Here is an 18,356-nt window from a genome sequence, read left to right on the forward strand (position 1 = left end):
TTCATGCACATGTTCTGATAACATATACATAGGGCCAAAGCCTAAAACTATCCTTTTATGTATTTCGAGTGATTGAATATGAATCCATATATGTATGTGATAATATATATATGTTATCTGCACACTTTTCAGTGGTATCTGAAGAGCCATGCTATAAGTAACCTGTAACAAACAGCTAAGTATACAGGGAGCATTTCACATGCATGGTACTAACATGACATTTTAACACTGCAAGGAGAGAGGACGGTTTCATTTCTAAATGATAAGGAAAAACGATTAAAGTGCTGTAGTACATTCATACTAAAAATAACACATTTATTATCGGTACATGCTTTTCATCAGTAGCAACTGATGTATAAAACTGTTTATGTAGATCACAGGCAGACCGTGTCCATCAGACCATAGCATTAAGTGTGTAAGTGCAACATCATTAGATGTTTGAAGTGGCTGTTAATCTCTCAGCACTGAGCACCAGTCACCACTCTGTCTCTGCAGCCGGGGTAGCAGTGGGCACAGGGACATGGGACTTTCCTGCATCGGGTCCCTGCCACCAGCACGCCACTCAGCTCTCCCAAATACATCCTGGAAAAGCGCATTTTGTGGCTGAAATTCCCAGCCCTTTCTTTGGAGGCTTGTTGTTGAGATGGCTCAGCAGGGCACGGCAGCACGTACTGGTGCTTTGCTCCCATGGCTGAGCTCCTGCTGCTGCTCCTGAGCTGCTCCTCTCAAGCCAGCTCCTCAAGCTGCAGGCCTGACAGGCAATAGGGACAGGACAAGGGGAAACAGTTTTAAACTAAAAAGGCAGAAATTTAGGCCAGCTGTAAGGAAGAAATTCTTTACCCAGAGGGCAGTGAGGCCCTGGCACTGCCCAGAGCTGTGGGTGCCCCATCCCTGGAGGTGCCCAAGGCCATGGATGGAGCCCTAGGCAGCCTGAGATGTGGGAGCACCCAGACCATGGCAGGGGTGGGGCTGGGGACTGTGAGGGGCCTCCCAACCCAACCCAACCCAACCCAACCCAACCCAACCCAACCCAACCATGCTGTGGTTCCATCGTTCTATGTAAGAGGAGCAGGTGTGGGTGAGCTGCAGGTGTTGGTGAGTGCTGCTGTGGTACAAGTGGTGGGCAGTGCTGGGCTCCTGGGGTAGGTTAGGGGTGTTGGATTAGCTCAGTTGTTATTGTGTGAGGAGATCTTACTCCAGGGCCTGCTGCTCAGTGTGCTTGCATGACTGTAGCTGGGCTGGGTGCTGTGGGCTCTGCTTGCACCACTGAATGAGACTGTGTGTGAGCACTGGTTACTTCAGGTATCAGGTATTGTTTGCTTGTTTACATATCTTGGAAATCTTTTCTCCTTTGAAGAAAAATGTCATCTGTTGGTTGTATGGATCCTACTGAAGGTGTTTTTTATTTTTAGTTTTTTCTTTATTTTGTTGATCAGGGAATATTTTACCTGTGAGCAAAGCTAGAAGCTGATTTCTGCTGCTATCAGCATAAGCTCCAGTGAGTGGCAGAGCTTCTTTTGACATTGGAAAGAGGCAGCTTCACTTTACATGCAGACCCCCAGAACAGGGATGGCAATGGGGCTGGGACACCTCCCTGTACAGACAGGCCTGCTGTCTGTGGAAGAGTGAGAGTCTTTTGGTGGAAATCCTCTTTGTGTCTGAAAACAAAGTCTCTTTGAAGCTTCACCTTCTTGAGTGAGTATCTCGGGTTCTGGATTTAGAAGTTCAAAGTAGCAATGTCTCCAGGTTTTGATTCAATGATGTGCAGGGCACCTAGCACTTGGATGGGCTCATACCAAGTGGCCATGTACTTGAGAGACTGAGATTGTTACTGGTAAACTTCTGTAATTCTACTTCCAGGGACTTAGATATTCCCTTTCAGATTATGCTCTCTTCAAGGTGCACCTGCAATGGCTTTCAGATCAATTATTTTCTCCTCTGAAGAGAAATTACTGTTGAAATGGAAAATGCACTTGATTTGCTGAGGGCAAAGGAAGAAGAAGGCAGAACCGAAGAACTCAAGATCTGAATCTGAAAAAGAATAGGAGCCCCCCATTCATTTCCCACATGTGTTTTGCTGTAAGGAAACTTACGCAAAACCCATGAAGTGTAAGAACAATCCAAACTGCTAGAGAGGCTGTCAGAGTCCATCATCAAAATTTTTCCATTAGAAATTTGGAGACTCAACTACTTCTGAGCATTGTCTTCCTGAAAACAGAAACAAACACGAAGTTCACTGCACACAACTGCTATCACAACAGGATCCTGTCTATTTCTGGCAGACTTTTAGGCAAGTTGATGGGACGTACTAGTGGAAAATAAGATGCTTGTAGTCCTTTGTGCACCACTTGATGTGGTGCTTCCTTTTTCACTTTTATTATTATTTTTTTCTTCTCCAAATCTGATTTCTGGTTGTCGTGGTTCTTTTAAATTCCCTGTTCATTTGATCCAGGCAGTCACAGGATGCCCTATACATGTGCACAGTACATCCAGGTCATTAAGGGAGCTGTCAAATAGTGAGATCTCTGCGGGTCTCAGCACGCTGCTTCCTCCATCTCCTCTGTTCCATCCTGACCATGCTTCCCTGGCTTGCTCTGAAATGTCATGCAAAAGAGTCTCAGAAGTATCAAAATAAATGGAACTACTGCCTCCCGTTATCCAAAAGCCTGTTAGGCAGCCACAGAAGAAAACGAGTTCATTTGTTTGTTTTTGTAGAACCTTACTGTCTGCTGCTTCCCCTTTCCTACCCTTGTTTCCTCCCAGAAGAAATTCCCTTTGAGTTGTGCTGGAATTAATAGCTGCTGCATTAATGTAACAGTTACCTGCAGTGCCGAGCCTGATGCCCTGGGGGTCTGTGCACAAAATTCACAAGAGTGAGCTCTGATGTCTGATACGAGGGTGTTGTCACTGAGTGATGACCAAGGCAGGCAGTATGAAGAGTGTTGGGGACGAGAAGCCGTGCCCTGTGCTTCTGCAGGTGCCTGTGGAGGTCAGGGCGCTGCCATGCAAGGTTCTGTCTTCATCACCGCCATCGTGTAAGAGAAACCCATAGGCTGCTTTCTAACTGGCTGCTAAAGACAAAGCATCAGTAAGACAGGGCAGAACTCGAGCTGCCCCCTGGCAGACTGGGGTAACCCAGGGTATGTATTTTCCATGACGAGGACTTGACCAGCGCAGTTCCTGCCGCATGTTTGCTGGGCTCCTGCCCCTTTCAGGACCACTTCCCACCTGAGCAAATGGATAAAAAGGATTATTATTATTATTATTATTTAACTGTCTGGCAATTTCTCAGTTTTACTGCCAATGCAAGACGTTGCAGACCTCAGATCCTCTCTGCTACTGAACTTCACCGTGTGACACAGCGTCGTGGCACGTGATGAACCATCCTGAACCACTGGCTAATGATGGAGCACCAGCTTCTTCCCAGTGATGGCTGCAAGTGCTAAGAGCAGCCCCAGGATTACTGTGGTTATGGTGAGTGTTTCCTTGAATATAATTTCCCAAATGCTTTCAGCTTTCCTGTGACAGTTTTTCTCTAATTGCAGGAATAACAAAATGCCTTGAGCATATTTATTCACTTGAGTTTTATTTTAGTTACTCATTATAAAAGTGTTAATAACGGCCCGAAGGGAAGGAATAGAATTGCATTTGAGCAATAGAGAGCCAAAGAGGAGTTGGTTTCAAGTTTTGCATAATGGACCATTATGCCCTTTGTAGAGTTTTTCTTTTCTGCTGTTTTCATTCCTCCTTCTGCCACTTGATGGCTCAGAAAGGAGGAAAAAAAAAAAAGCAACAGAGTTATGTGATACTGGGTGTCTTAGAGTGAGTAACTGGCGGAAAAGTCAGGCCCTCAGGTAAATTGACTTCTTTGCCAATGAGAGGTGGATGCTTTTGTTTGTCTGTGAAGGTGGGGCCTGTCTTTGTAGCACACTGGAATGCTTCCCTGCTTCCCCTGTTGATTTCCATCCGTAAAGAATTACAGAGTGGCCAGAAGATGTTCAGAGATGGAAGAGAGGCATTCTGAGTGTAGCAAGAAACCGAAGCGGGGAGAGCTGATGCTAAAATCTTCTGCTTTCTGCGAGAAACAATTGTTAGACCCCCCCCAGCCCTTGTAAGCCTGCGTATGCAACCCTTGCATGCTGCTTAGTGCCTTCTGTTCCTCCAGTTACTGGTCTGTCTTGGGAAGCAGTGCTTTCTCTCAGCAAGGGGCAGTAGCTCATGTCTTACAGATCTGGAAGCCAAGAAGGGAGCTGCTGTCCCTGCTCTTCTGTTCCTCTCTCATAGCAGAGACTTTGGCATCATCAGTGAGGCAAAGACAGAGTGGTCACTGTTGGTGGTGTGGCAGTATTTCCCACGAGAGACAGGTGCCTTGTGAGCCAGTGCTTCCCATCGTGTGGGTGAGCTGATGGCTTTTGACAAGCTGGCTCTGATGTGAGGTGTTCTTTTCCTTGGGCTGAAATGCAAAAGCTGTGGCTGGAGGGGCAATGCCCAGAGATCTCGCGTGGGGACTTCTCCTGGAAACTGTATGCAGGCATCCTGGGATATGTGCTGCACACCTTGGTGCCTGTCTGATCCCAACTTGCTTAGCAGAAGGCCAGCGTGCTGCTTCTCGGGTCCTGTCTTTCCTTCTTTTGACAGAATGGTGCTGCGTTTCCATTTAAACACAAGTGTCAGGTTTGGTTTGTGAATTATGATTATTAAACACTTGTTTTATCTTCCTGAAAGACTTCTGAAACTATTTATACCATTACAATTTGTCAGAGGGAAACTTCAAAGGGATTAAAATAAACACGTAATTTATTTGTAGTAGTACAGATAGCCTGGGATTTTAATTCCCCTGCAGATTGAGGGTGAAGAAAGCCCATTTATCAGGTCAGATAGGAAATGTAATGCCATACTGGATTAAATATCTTTGGTGCGCAGCCCTCAGATGACACTGTTTTCAGGTATGTCTTTTGGTCTCTATTAAAGCACTGTTTTGTTGTCTTCCAGACAATACACTCATTACCTTTTAAGTTGTAATCTCAAATTCATGTCTGAATCATAGAACCACAGCACGGTTGGGTTGGAAGGGACCTCACAGCTCCCAGCACCACCCCTGCCATGGACTGAGTACCCCCCAGCTCAGGCTGCCCAGGGCCCATCCGTGGCCTTGAGCACCTCCAGGGATGGGGCACCCACAGCTCTGGGCAGTGCCAGGGCCTCACTGCTTCTGAGGGGGGAAATTCTTCCTTTCTGCTAGGACGTGTGCCCCTGCTCACCACATGCACTGTTTCTCTGGGGTGATGCCGACCCCTGGATGCTGGCAGTGCCACCAGGCCCACAGTGACATGAAGTGTGCTATTTATATGTCTGGCTGCAAGGAAGACGTGATAAATATGACTCTGCAAATTAATTCTCTAGTTCTGGAAATACTTCTTGTGTCAGTCCGCAGCTTCTGCTTTGCGCAGTGAGGTGCCCTGCAGAAGAGCACAGAATGCAGCAGTGTCTCTGTCATCCTTTCATTTTCCATCAGCCTTCATGGAGAGGCTGTGCTGTGTGGCTTTCACAAGTCTGAGGGTGGAATTCTTGCTGCTGTGTCAGAGCCCACAAACAAAACTGAGCAACGTAGTCCCAACAAGGTCCTCTGGCATAACATTGTTAACGTAGGATTGCACACACCAGCAGTGAATGTGGGGATGCACACTCACGAGCTGCAGGAGAGCTTTCTTCTTTGCTAATGAACTCGCCCTTACTGCTGAGAAGGGTTGGAAGGTGCTCTGCTTGATCCCATCAGTGCTGCTCTATGCCCATTCACAAAGATCCACTGGAGGTGGAGAAGAGATCTTACTTCACTCAAACCCTCCGTGTCCTCTCCAGGTCTTCATGCTTTTGCTGTAAAGTCTTTAAAGAGCACTCAAAACAACGACAACAAAAACTTTTGTGTCCTTAAAAAAGGGTCTTGAAGTTGTTCTGGTAGTGGCTCAGCCCTGGGAGAGTTGTGCAGACCTTTTAGGATCTGACATGGCTGCTGTTAATCAAAGGGACTCAGTGGCATCCTCTCGCTCTTACAGGGTCAGAGTGGGATAACGTTCCCTCACCACTGATAAATCACCACTCATTAGGATGGCTAATGCTCTTCAAATGTAATTGCTTGGTTACATGTGGAAGCAGATTTTCTCAAAGCAGGGGAAAAGACAGCAGTGCAGAATAAAGATTAAGTGCCTGCCAATTTTTTGTCTTCAAAATGGTCTTTTTTTTTTTTTTTTCCAACTTTAGGCAAAGTAAAAGTTGGGCTGAATGACAATTCTCTCACTCAATCAATTATTAATGTTTTCCTGCAAGCAGCAATCAGGGGTCTCAGAAATGAAATGTAGCTTATATTTCAATTGGTTTTTTCTGTTGTTTTGGTTTTTTTGGGGGGGAGGAGGAGAAGAGGAGCAGCATGCTTATGTCTGTGTCAGCTGTGCCCTGAGCGTGGGGCACCTCCTCTGCATGGGCACAGCCAGGCTGTGGGTGCTCCTCTGGTTGCTTGGCTGGGAGGTGCCCGTGTCCTGCCTGGGGAGCTGGGGAGGGCAGCTGCATGTCCTGGAGTTGGGGAGCTGTGTAATAAACTTCCCCTTGGTTCGCCCTGCTGTGTCTGTTGGCTGCCTGGGACCCAACTTGGTAGGAGCACTCAGCCAAGCACTGCTGTGGGGGGTGCTCTTGGGATAGCTCATCGCCCTTCTGAACTCCTCTCCATAGGGACACCCAGCCTGTGACCTCCATCAGAGACTGGTGGGGCAACCAGCCCACGGCAGGGGGCTGGGACTAGGTCGTAGAATCATTGAATATCCCAAGTTGGAAGGGACTCACGAGGATCATCAAGTCAACTCCTGGCACAGGATCACCCAAAAAGCAGGCCTTGTGACTGAGAGCATTGTCCCGACGCGTCTCCACCTCTGGCCATGCCCACCACTCTCTGGGGCAGACCCTTCCCCTAACCCCTTCAATCCTCCCCTGACACAGCTCCATGCTGTTCCCTTGGGAACACACTGTGTGCTTCAGTGTCCCTGAGCTTCCTGCTCACCCTTTGCATAACTTTGATCAAAGGAATAGAGGGAACACGGAAGAGGACGAAAGTTCATTACGAAATAGTTAAGGCCTCTATCAGAGTAAATGCTCATTTCAAGAGTAAAGTTTTGATGGCCCGCTTGTTACCTTGTATAACCTAGAGTATAAAGAAAACACAATTCCCCCTTACATCAAGCTTTTCCTGCTCCCCTGCTGGAGTATTTAACTGCTTTTTCAGCAAGAACGTATCCTGCCGAGGAAGTGCTGCCCAGATTGCAAAGCCAACAAAATGGAGCAGAACAATAATTTCTGCCAGGCTCTTATTTTTAATGTTCTTAGCTTCTATTTGTAATTACAGTGGCGCACAGTTTTCAGATGCATATGGGAATTTTCATTTGATAGTATTCAATTATAACGATTGTGTTGCGTCTCATATAATAAAATGTTTTCCATATGTTAGATATAATGGAAGTATAATATCCCCCAGTGCTTTCCGCAATGATCTTCATATTAATACAACATTAAGATGGCATGAAATTTGTGCGTTTGGGCTCCAAAGGCACAAAGACAAACATTTAGTTTTATATCCCCAAGAACTGCCATTGATTTCAGTGGGACCATGGTTAAACGTGTGCGTGTTTGTAGAATAAGTCTTCTTGATTAAGCAATTCCCTCCAGCGCGGTGTTAGCAAGGGAAGCTGCTTTCACTGTGCAGTGTTTCTACCCTGCTCTGTGGGTGATGCCTTTCACACATAAGCTGGAGCACTCCACGTATGTCGGTGGCAAAGTGCTCAGATTTGCAAGATAAACATCATTAATGAGTTGTAAAATTCCTTTACTCCCACTGCTTTCTAGTGCCTCGTACTGTACACAGCTTTCTGTGCTTGATTCTAACCCAACAGCAAGGTTAGGTGCCTGACACCATTACACTCTCTGCCCGTCTCCAGGATTTTAAAGGTTTGAGGAATGCCATCCTTTACTTCCCATTCTTTTTGCTGCTGGTGGCTCAGACAAAGCGCCGGGGTGACGACTGCTGTGTAATCATTCCCTGCAACAGGAGCAGCTCTGTTCTGTTCTGCTCCACACACAGCTAGCAGCCCGCTGCTGTAACACAGCTCCTCTCTCAGAAATGTAGATGTGATAATTTGCTTTGTTTCTCTGAAATCCCCATGAGTTGCCATCAAAGCGTGCATCCCCTTGCTAGGATGGTGCTCTGCTTTTTTGTTACTTTCTCCTCATTTCATTTTTATGTCCTCTACCTGCTAGAGTAATAACTAAACCCATTGCAGGAGAAATGGACAGTTCTTAACCGAAACCGGTGCCGCAGGACTGGGAGCAGGAGGAACTGCCTCCCTGTCGTGCAGGTTCCTTACTCACAGCTTGATGCTGTCTGCATAAGCCTCTCCATTGGAGATGGAGACCTCTGGTTTGGCGAGGCAAGCAGAGAGTCAGGCACCCAAAGGAACTCACCTATTTAGGAACCCAGCACTTGTTTTTCAGATACACTTTTGGGCATGAACGCTGATTTTTCACAAGTGGAAACCAAGGAAAAGTGAGCATGTGCCCATATGTGTTGGGCCGTGGGTGAGGGTGATTAGCAAGCCAGTGGGAAGCGCTACAGAACGAAGGCGGAGCTGGTGGTGTGGATGTTTAACATTGGAGAATGGTCAGATGAACACCAAACAGAACACAGGAATTGTGGAGATCTTGTATCTGGTCCATCTACTGACGTGCCTCTGGTCCCTGTGCTGCTGCCAGGTTACTTTCTCCTCCTCCCATCTAACAACTTCTGTTGGTTTTGAATTCACCAGCCATAACGCACGTCTCATTACTCCCTTTAAAAGTTTCTAAATAGTCATTTTAAGATGTTAAATTGGCAAAGGAGTGCTAATCTCTTCTTGGATTTTGATTTTTTAATGTTCCCCATTGTGGATCAATCTGGAACACCGCATATGGCAATCCCCACGTTGGGTAATCACGGTTATTATTGTAAGTGTCCCCCAGAGAATCTTAACAACTGAAGTGGGCAATTATCTTATTTTAAATTTAATTTTAAAATGATCCACATAAGGAGAAAAGTTTTAATGTGATCAAAGGATTCATTTCAATAACAGCTCCTGGCACCGGTGTAAGTAGCGATTGATGCTCGCAGCCTCCAGCATCTATCAGAGCTGAGTGTGCATCTGCTATTGACAGCACACGACATTAAGAAATGCTTCAGTCTGTAACAACAGCCATCCATTTTTTTTTTTTTCCTAGAACTTTGCAGCATCTCTGTAGAATTGGAGCCGTGGTTTTACTGAAGTATTACGGACGTTACGCCATTACGGAGCGGGCAGCATCCTCTGTCGGAGGGTAAGAGCAGGGGAATGCTGGTTGGACTGATGGAGCCTAAAGCCCTTTTCAAGCCTTACAATTATTTTGTTAAAGAGGTGCTATTTTCAGAATTTATTTTGCATCCCATAGAGCAAGTTAATGCTACGAGATTGAGTTTAATTATTGCTCTGGTACATTACAGCTAAGTGAAGGGGTGCCTGCTCTAATATCCCTTCAGCGCTGGTTCTGCAGTGCATTTGTGATAGCATGCAAGAAAGCCTCTGAATTCCTTCTTTTATGTACGTGTAGCTTAAATGAACCCAAAATTAAAATGATGGACATATCATGGCTTGAAATTAATGGCCTTGGCATTTCAAGCGACAGATTTGTGAGCTCAGTATAATCCGGGCTCCTTTTGCCTCTGTCCTTAGCAGCCTTCTTCTCAAAGACGGATCCCACCAGCACTTAACGGAGCTGGAAGCAAGAGCACAATAAAACTCTATATGCGAGAGAACATGATAAGTGAAGAAATAGATAATGGGGTGGTTAATGCTGTTAAATACCTTGTGCTTAATGTTGGCAGCTCGATTGGTTTAGCCAATAAAAAGTTTTAAGTGGCTGCAGGTCTTGGCTGTTGGAAGCTTTCTCCAGAAATAATCCACCGAATGCACTAAAGTGTAAAACGAGGCGTTTAACAAATTGGTGTCATGAATTATTGCCCCCTTTCGTGCCGCTTTTTTTTGGAAACCGCTGTTTTGCACCGTTACGTGCATTGTCAGGACTCATCTGTTCTGCTGGAGCGAGGGCTGCAGTGCGGAGCAGGAGCCCGGAGCAGCACCTGGGAGCAGTGTGGAGTCATGGCTGCTGGGAGAGGGCCAGAAAAAGCCATGTGAGGGACGATTCAAGTCTAAGGCTGGTTCTACCAGGCGTAGCAGGGAAAGTGGGCAAGGGGAGCCCTCGCAGTCCATCCCCAGCTTTATTTTCTATCGTGGTTGTGCACTAACATGAAAAAAAGATGAACTGCATTTAGATTCATAAAGGCTGTTTTCATAGCCCTGCCCAAACCCGAACAATACTGCGCTGATGTGTTTGTGGGCAGGCTTCTAGCTACAAGTGTCAATGAACAGGCTTGTCTCATTTATCTCAGGGCATTTATGGGCTACCAAAAGAGCCTGGACGCTCTGCAAGCCGTGAGGAACAGGGGTCTGCCAAGAACCACCCAAGATCTGAATCATTTCCAAACAGTCACTGTCACACTTGTTCTTGAGGGACCCTGGAATGACCGGGTTCCATCTTAGGCTCTAGTCTTTGTTTGGAATGTTGAGAGGGAGCCTTCCCTTAGAAATACAGGACATATATGGTCATATTTCATAGGCTTTTTTGTGTTGCTATGAATCTCAAGTGTACAAGTGTTCATCCCAACACTTTACTTAACCACTGTTCCCTGTGTCTGGCCCTTGGGCACAGATCCCCCCCGACCCTCGTGCAGGAGGAAATGCTTTGTCCCTCAATGGTTGCATTAGGACTCTTCTGGCTTTGCTGCTTTCCCAGCCCACCCAAAGCTCCCTCACTCAGCATCTCCTCCCATTGGCTTTTCATTGTGTCACTCATGGGTGGCTTGCTGCTTTGAGCTGCTGGCTTATGGGAGATGGATGCTCTCTTTCACTCCTTCACTTTCCCCTTGGATGGAGATGCATTGTGGATGCCCAGGCAGCTTTGTCTTGGTAAACAAGCTGCGATATCATAGAATCACCGAATGGCTTGGGTTGGAAGGGACCTCAAAGGTCATCTAGTTCCGAGCCCACGCTGCAGGCAAGGGTTCTTGTCCCTTTCCAATCCTTCATTATAAGAGTGGTGCTTACAAAAACACGTGGCAGTGGGTTGATTGTGACTGGGGACGTTGGTTTCACTGGGTTTTGTGGTGTTTATTCCCCAAACAAACTTTGCAGTGAGACCCAAAGCTTTTATTTGCATTGTACATCCAAACTGCATGAGTGAAGTTTCTGGAGCTTTTAATGGAGATAGCAGAGGCTTTCGGAAGTTCATTGTCTGCAGCAATTATTGTGTCCCTAGCAAATTCCTTATGGATTCAGACAATGTGTGGCTCTCCTATGCTGAGGGCAGGGTGTGTAGGATGCCAGTTCAGGAGTAAATGAGGATTGCAGAACTAGCTTTATAGCATCTTCCAGTTCCTGGGAGGGAGCCTGGGAAGCACTGCTGGCCTGCAGCAGGAGCTGTGCCTTGCAGAGAGCACAGGGGCTGTAGGTCAGTGGGCTCCTCCATCCCTCCCAGTGGCTCACAGCATCCTCCCAGCTGAGCGCTGGGCCCTCCTGTGACCTGTGCTACTCTGACTTAATTCATAGTTCACTTAATGGTTATGTTGCCATGCCGAGGCAGCAACAGAAATGGAGGAGAAATTAAAGAAAGGCTTAAAACAAAGGTATAAATTCCCTTGGTTGTGGAAATTTAGTAGGAAGGTAAATTTAACCCCAGTCTTACGGATGGCAGTGAAAGACCTGATTAGAGCACACCTTGAGCAAACTGCAGCGCGTTCCCGAGTGTGCTGATGTTGTTGCTGCTGTGACGCTCGCAGGAAGCCTGGGGAACGCTGCAAGCACGTCTCAAGGTGGGATGAGTTTTAATGATTAATCACACACTCTTTAAGACCTTTGCCTCCTCTGGCTCACTGAGGTAGTAATTAACCTGAGCCTGCAGCTCTGTAAAGAGCTCTTGACCCAGATAACGACTGATGGAGTTACAGCCACTGAGCTCATCTGGGGACCTGCCCTGAGTCTGTTTGTCGCTGGGAGACTACTGGTAAACCCAAGGGGTTTCATCTTGATAATACTCCAGATGGCTGGGCACCTTCTCCACAACCTGGTTCATCTCTTGGGCTCTCCCAGGCTTTGATCAGGAGTTACCAGACTTGTGCTCGCTGCCCGTTCTGCCACGAGCTCATGCTGTTGTACGTACGTGCTCTCATTTGAGGAGCACGGTCTTACCGTTCCCTCTCTTGAAGCTGAGGATAATTTGAGTTTATGTGAAGGTCAATGGGAGGTCCAGAAGAAAACACAACATCAAATTTTAATGCCGTGAATGGTAGAAGTAATTATCGTGAATTGATTTTATTAGTATAATCATTACTAATGCTATTCAAAGCAGATAAACATTGTATTAGAGGTTTGAAAAGATTTTGGGATCTGTCATTAAAATAATCTTTGCTTTCTCTGAAACTAATTTTTTCATGGAGAATGGTAATTGATGACTTTAAACAAAACCCACTGAAATATTCAAGATTTATCCTTTAGGAAAACCCAACTTTTCTCATGTCCTACTGCGTTATTTCTGGCCGTGGAAGACTTTCATCACTGACAGATGCAAGTTGTGCCTCCTCTGCCTTCCTTTTTGGATGGACAGAGTAGACTGTAACTTGAGCTTAATAACTGTTGGGAGTTTAAAATCTGTTTTCAGCCCTGGTGATTTGCCAGCAAAAAAGCCCTGTGGGTGTCGACCTCAAGACCTGTGAAATACAGAATCATAGAATCATTAAGGTTGGAAAAGACCTCTAAGATCATTGAGTCCAACTGTCAACCCATCCCCACCATGCCCACTAAATGGGAAGGGTCTGTCCCTGCTCCGGCCCTGCCGCACAGCACAACGTGGGCAGCGCTGCTGGGCTGGTTCCTCCTTCATTCTCCTGCCCAAATAGCAAGTGGTGGCTCAACTGTTCAACATTAGAAGAGGATTGGAGAAAGAAGCTTCAAAGTTGTATGTGTTGAAATCTTTCATTTTTTAAGAAGAAGTCTGAATGATGATGATTTTTTTTTTTTTTCTCCAGGAAAAGATTTGACTGAAGGGCAGGAGAGATTTGGGGAAATAATCCACTTCTCCACAGAAGCTTCCTGCTTCACAACAAATCAACGTGGATTAGAAATCCCTGTCACTTCAGTAAAACTTCTTGCATAGATTGCATTCATCCCACCGGCTTAGCCCGGACAGGATGGACGAGCATGACAAATACATCCCTGAGCTCTGCTGGGATGAATGCCACAGTCAGAGTCACGCTGCTGGGAACCCCCTTGGTGCCCTGGCAGGCAGGCTGCAGGCGAGCCTTCACCAGGCATAGCTAACTAGGTTCCCAGGGCTGGGTGCTTAGAGAGAATGTTCTGGAAATGCTGTATTCCTGCAGCACGCCCTGAGTGATGAGCAATGAGTGATGGCCCCAGGACTGCTTGCCCCAGGAGTGGGTTATGGGATGTGGACCTGAGGTCTCATGATGCCCAGCTCTCTACAGAGTGAGGGCAGCTGTGCTGCTGGGCTCCCCGGGGTGTTGTGCTGGCCCTGAGCATGCCACCCCACAAGGAACAGACTCTGGACTTCCCCATGCACTGCAGCAGGTGGCTGCCTTGCCCTGCCAGTGCTGCCATTGGCAATGCCATAAGAGGTGCCTCCCAGCCCCATGATCTCCTCCAGTCTCTTCTTTTTCCAACCACCAGCAGACCAGGAATTGTAGAATCATTCAAGTTGGAAAAGACCTCCAAGGCACCCAAGCCCAACCCACCCCGCGATGCCCACTGATGGCATCCCTCAGTGCCACATCTGCACAGTTCTTGAAGGAAGGCACTTCTTCTTCGGGCTACCTGCTGCACTCAGTGCAGCACTGGACCCAAAAACCCAAGGCAATGTCATTACCTGTATAATTAATTTCTGAAGATGTACATCACTGCCACATGACAGGCTGGACTGCCAAGGACCGGGGTCTCACCAAGAGGTTGCCACTGCTGTTTGGCTTCAGGCTGGCAGACCTGAGGCTGAGAACCACGTACCTTTTGGATGGCTTTGGATACTGCAGAGCCAGTGGGTCAGAAGAGTTGGTTTTAAATGTTGGAAACTTCAAAATTACGTGGGATGACGTGGTATTGTGTTGTCACAAATCTAGACAAAGCCTAAAAGGGAAGCAATCAGATGAAGAGCTACTCACCCCAGGAGATAATTACATAGTTCACAAACTCTTTAGTAATATTTCTGTGTCATTCTTATTAAGGTTAATGGGTCATTAAAAAGCAGTAAGATGCAATAGTAACAAAGCTGAGATCCTTTGCTTGAAATCAGCGTGACGGTTGCAGAGCATGGTGCCCTTTGCACACTGCATTCTGCTCCTTGGGAGCTCGTTCAGTCCCACAGGAGAGTACAAGAGACAACACTGCAAGATTTGCAGAGAACTGTGATCACAGTCACTGACAATTGAATTCTGCTGCCTGCATGGAGCCCGGTAACTTGGTGTTGGTTCACCTTTCCTGAAAGATATGCAGACAAGGTTTGAGTAAGTCGAGAAGCAGAGAAATCACTTTCCATTGGTGGTTTATTCTAATCATCCTGGCTGTTAAAAGGCTTTACCTTCAAGCAGCTGGTTCTTCACTTACTTTTCTTTATTGAGCAGTAGAGGGTTTAACCACCTGGCAGTTCTATTCTGCAGTGGGAGCAATGCCTCCTCACTGAGGCACCTTGCAGCCTGCCCTCTGGCAGCACCCAGTTATTGTACATTTAAATAAAACTGGCAGAAATGCTTTCAGAAAACTGCTTTATTCACTGGCAGATGGTGACCTGTTGAAACAGTACTCTTTGGAGATAGTCTGTTATTTCAAAATTATTTCTTGTGTCTTTCTGCAGAGCAGGGCTACAGGAGAGGTTACGGCACCCAGACCAGTACCTCCATCACAGCCTGCAGCACATCCCTCGATGTGCCTCCTTGTGGCACAAGGACCTGGCTTCATCACAGAATGGTAAGGAGTCGAGATTTTATCATAGAATCATATATAGAACCACACAATGGCTGGGAGGCACCCCCCCAACCCCCAGCTGTGGGCTGGGTGCCCCCCAGCTTAAGCTGCCCAGGGCCCATCCATGGCCTCGGGCATCTCCAGGGATGGGGCACCCACAGCTCTGGGCAGTGCCAGGGCCTCACTGCCCTCTGAGGAAAGAATTTCCTTCAAAATCTCCCCTCTTTTGGTTTCAAGCCATTCCCCCTTGTCCTATCACTATCAGACTGTGTAAAAGTTGGCCACCCTCCTGCTGATAACTTGGGTTTCCAAGCCATTCTGTGTGCTTCAGAGTGAAGGGATGGGTGCACACTGAAGCCACACAGATGTGTAGAAGACAACGCTTTCCTGCAGGGGTGGAGAGCCCTTTTTGGGAAGCACCAAGAGACATCTTACAGCTCAAACTAATTTTACCTTAGCTCTCTTATAGCTGCTCCTGGTCAGCTCAATTATCTATGTATGCGAGATACAGGATTTGAAGGAAACCCACAGCCCTGCCCCTCTGCGGGGCGTTTTGCACTGCAGGCATTGCCTCGTCCCCAGGTGGCTGTGGTTTGTGTGTCTGGCAGTGACACAGTACAGCGGCGCAGCTTGGCCAGGAGAACAGCAGCACCTTTCCCTTGCAGGCACACTGGTGTGCTGAGGTCGTGCTGCAGTCCCTCCGTGATTACTGGCCTGGAACCGGTGCCGGCATCATCTCAAACACTGGCAGACACTGGGATGCTTCCCGACTGTAACACTGACATGAAGCCATCTTGTTAAACTTGGAGATGTTAATCTCGGAAGACTAATGTCTTCAAGAGCCCTGCAAGGAATTAGCGTGCCTGAGTAGGAGCACTGTTGAGAGGTGGTTTCTCTGTTTGGTTCACTTTGATTGGGAAAACGCACTCGTGGGTTCTCAACCCCACAGGTGGCGCAGACAGTGCAGTTCACTCCTGAAATCATAGAACCACAGGATGGTTTGAGTTGGAAGGGACCCTTCAAGGCCACCTGGTCCCACTCCCTGCAATGCACAGGGACATCCCCGGCTCCACCAGGTGCTCAGAGCCCATCCCCTGACCTTGGGTGTCTGCAGGGACGGGGCACCACCACCTCTCTGGGCAGCCTGTGCAGTGCCTCACCGCCCTTAGAGTAAAGAACTGCTTGCTCATCTCCAGTCTAACCCTCCCGTCCAGTTTGAAAGCATTTCCCCTTGCCCTGCCATGACAGCCCATGCCGGCAGCGTGCCGTGCTGCAGGTGGCACTCTTGGCCCTCCTCTTGCAGCGCAGCTCGGAGCTGTGCGCATCGCATCCCCGCGCCCGGCGCTGCTGGCCCCGCTGCTCTCCCCGCTCCGTGCACCTCCGCTTCGAAGCAGAACGAAGCAACAAGGGGTGACGGGTTGCACCGGCACGTGTGATCGCCGCCCATTGCATGCAGCCCGCCCGGCGCGGCCCCTCCCGTCCCGGGCAGGGTCAGTTTAGGCGCTAGGAGACGTTCTTCTCTCAAAGAGCGATCCGTCCCTGTCCCTGGAGGTGTTCCGGAACCGGGGAGATGTGGCACTGAGGGCCGTGGTCCGTGGGCATGGTGGGGGTGGGCTCGGGTTGGGCCTGGCGATCTTGGAGCTCTTTCTAACCTGAGCCATTCCATGATTCTGAGCGCTGCCCAGCTTCCCGTGCTTTGCATTTGGATGAAAAGAATGCAAATGACGCATGAAAGGGAAAAGAAAGTTGTCCCAGGCCCCTTCCGGCAGTGCGTAGAAGCCCTGAAGCATCAGATTAATACAACATTGAAGACAGACGTAGCAATTAAAGCACCACACAGCCCTCATTAGCTCCCTGGATGTGCTGGGCTCCGGAAGACGTGTGCCACAGGCAGCCTTGTCTCACTCCAACGCTCCGTGCCGGCTGCGGAGTTGTGTGCAGCCACACTCCAGCGCTCCGATCCCAGGGCCCTGTGCTGTTTGGAAGCACGCAGCTTCCTTCCCGTGAGGCCTGGGGGCTTTCTTGTCATCGCGGGCTAAATTAATTCATGACTAATTTATATCTGCCCCAGGTTCGTCCTCATATTGTACTTCTTTTCCTGGTAGGCGCTGCCTCGCTCTGACTTCATTCACCAGAAATGCTTTCGAATTTTCCCCAACCATTTCACTGGACATTTCACAAGTCAAAGTGGGATAATCTGTCCCTATACAGTTTTTCCCCTCTTCCCTACCCAGCGCCTGGTAGACAGAGAGCCCTCAGTAGCATCCATAGATTCATGGAATCGCTGGAGTTGGAAGGGACCTTTAAAGGTCATCAGGCCAGACTCCCCTGCACTGAGCAGGGACTGGTGAGATCCAGGTGAGCCCCAGTGCTTACCCTGGGGCAGAATTAAGTCACTACACTGTGGCTGAAGGAGCTCAGTTGCTGAGGACAGCCCCATTTCAGAAATGCTCCGGAGGCAGCGAACAAACAAGTGGGTAATGCGGCCCTGCTGCTTCAGCTTCGGAAGGTTTATAGCAACTGGGGGTTGGTTTCCTCCGTTAATCCGACGTAGAACTAATCATATTTTTATCATGCTCTAATGGAGAAAACTGCCTTAACTAAGGCCTTTCTTGTTAACACCGCTGCTAGACCTTGGGCTATAAAACCATCTACCATCCCTTCATTAACTGTGCTAACAACCGGCGCTGAGACGATGGCTGCTCCTGTACACAGAGCCCTTGTTCATACCCCTGCGGTGTGCGGGAGCCCTTCTGCTTGGGCTGGGGTGGAAATCAGTTATTCTTCCTGGCACTCTCATCATCACCATAGCTTCCAGCCATCAGCATTCAGGATGTTCTCCTGGCGCGTGATTTATAGTACAGCTTGAGAGAGTGGGAATAGAGTTGGCAGGCAGCGTTCTTGGGGACAGCTAGTGCCATATTAATAAATTCTAGGAGCCGGGGCAGCAAGGAAAACAAAATCACTTCGTGTTTGTGTAGATGTACTGGGCCGCGTGATTGCCTGTGTGGCTGCTGGCACCTGTGAGTGCTATGGGAAAGGGGAGGAAACGTGCACACCGGGCTGCAGGGAACCCACACCCTGCCCTGGGCAATCCAGGAGAGCAGAGAGAGATGGGGCCACATGCTTTGGACCCTAAATGAAAGCAGACTGCTAGGTGGTTTTGTCCAAAAGTATATGCCGTATTGGCTGTTGAACTCATCCCTCACAGCTTGCTTTTCTCCCCAG

General features: G+C 48.1%; 1 long non-coding RNA gene across 1 annotated transcript; it reads left to right on the forward strand.

Annotated features, from left to right (window-relative positions):
- LOC110402008 lies at nt 3,307-15,205 on the forward strand. The gene is made up of 3 exons (XR_002440797.1): nt 3,307-3,474; nt 9,292-9,387; nt 15,019-15,205. It is a non-coding gene; the product is annotated as an uncharacterized LOC110402008 (long non-coding RNA).

The sequence above is a fragment of the Numida meleagris genome, chromosome 6, assembly GCF_002078875.1.
Source record: "Numida meleagris isolate 19003 breed g44 Domestic line chromosome 6, NumMel1.0, whole genome shotgun sequence".
NCBI classification, from domain to species: Eukaryota; Metazoa; Chordata; class Aves; order Galliformes; family Numididae; genus Numida; species Numida meleagris.